This window comes from Orycteropus afer, unplaced genomic scaffold (assembly GCF_000298275.1).
Source record: "Orycteropus afer afer isolate SDZICR_OR568_19922 unplaced genomic scaffold, OryAfe1.0 scaffold00117, whole genome shotgun sequence".
NCBI lineage: Eukaryota > Metazoa > Chordata > Mammalia > Tubulidentata > Orycteropodidae > Orycteropus > Orycteropus afer.
In genome coordinates, this window is record NW_006921704.1 from 4,970,388 (window position 1) to 4,971,939 (window position 1,552).

Genomic DNA, 1,552 nt, shown 5'->3' on the forward strand with positions numbered 1-1,552 from the left:
GGGTTTGAACCGCCAGCCTCCTGGTTAGCAGTCAAGTGTCTTAGCCACTATGCTACCAGAGCTCTCATTAAAATGTCTCATGCACATTCTGGTAATAGAGTCCATCTGAACTCTTGAAAAGAGTTTTTAGTGGAGTACTTGGCTTGAACATGTATGCACACATGCCAGTGGAAAGTGTTCTGTGTGTTTAAGAAATGTGTAATGGTCTCAACCCATAGACACTTCATCCATGAATTTTTTCGTACTCAATTTTCTAGAGGCATTTTGAACATCAGCAACAGTAGTGCCTGGTTACTCAGCGGCTGCTGTGGTATTCTCAAAACAAAATATATTGGTTTCTAGGCAATAGATTTGAAGGGGATATTGTTGTTGTTGTTGTTATTTGCTGTGGAGTCGGCCCCGACTCATAGCGACCCCTCCTTGGGTTTCCGAGGCAGTATCACTACGGAAGTAGGATTGAAGGGGATAGATGATTGCAATTTTGCCACCAGGAAGCAGGAAAATGGCATTTCATGGAAGCCCTAAACATACTATTTCCCCAATAGGTGGTGGTAATTAGGACTATCTTCCTTTACAAACTTCTTTACCATACTTCTTTACATAACCCATTGAAATCCAGAACTAGATCTGTGAACGTATTAGCCTAGCTGTCTCCTAGGGAGAGAACGGGACCCAGGTCAGATCCCTTCTTACTCTATGTTATGGGTTGAATTATGTCACTTCAAAAATTGGTGTTAAAACCTTAACTTCTGTACCTGTAAATATGACTCTCTTTAAAAATAGGGTTTTTCTTTTGTTGTATTAATGACATCATACCAGGGTAGGGTGGGTTCTCAGTTATAAAAAGAGCAGACTAGTCACGGAGACATATGGGGGAAGATGATGGCATATGAACATACACAAACACACAGGAGATGCATCTACAAGCAATTCCAAGGATTGCCGACTGCTAGCAGCTGAAACAGACAAAGAAGGACCTCCTACAGTCACATCCTGAGTTTAGACTTCTACACTCCTGACCTAAGAGAAAATAAAATTCTGTTAATTAAAACCACCCACTTGTGAATTTTTTTTTTTTGTTATGGCATTACTTGGTAACTAAGAGAGTCAATCTCCCAGTTATTCCTCAAAAGTTCAATTGTAGTTTGATTTGTATTCACCCAAGAAGACCTTGTAGAGTGCCAGAGTTTTCTTTCTGTTCTGAAATTTCTTTCTACTATCCTTTCCTGACCCTAGATTATATTTGAAATCTCTTTCACAAAGGCTTTTCAAAACTGAGGAAATCTAAACATGCAACTGTTTGCTTGACATATTTTGTAGTGTTTAGATTGTATTTCAATTAAAACGCAATCATTCAATCACCTCATTTAAAGGGCTGATATTGATATGCTTACTGTTTCAGGACAGGGAGACTGGTAAAGAAAACAAAAAGGCATTGTGCAGACAACAGTGTGGGAGAAAAGAAATGATGAAGGAAAAGGCTGGAGACCCACTGCAAACTGCTCAATTTTGCTTAAGGCAGGTCCTGTTTATCTTCAACTGGGTGGAGACG

At 39.7% G+C, this 1,552-nt stretch overlaps 1 protein-coding gene across 1 annotated transcript in view; it reads right to left on the reverse strand.

The window, feature by feature from the left end:
- GPC6 (glypican 6) overlaps window positions 1-1,552 on the reverse strand; it is a gene marked incomplete at its 5' end in the record, with an annotated part of 1,291,124 nt that overhangs the window by 164,232 nt on the left and 1,125,340 nt on the right. The gene's annotated exons all lie outside the window — the stretch shown is intronic.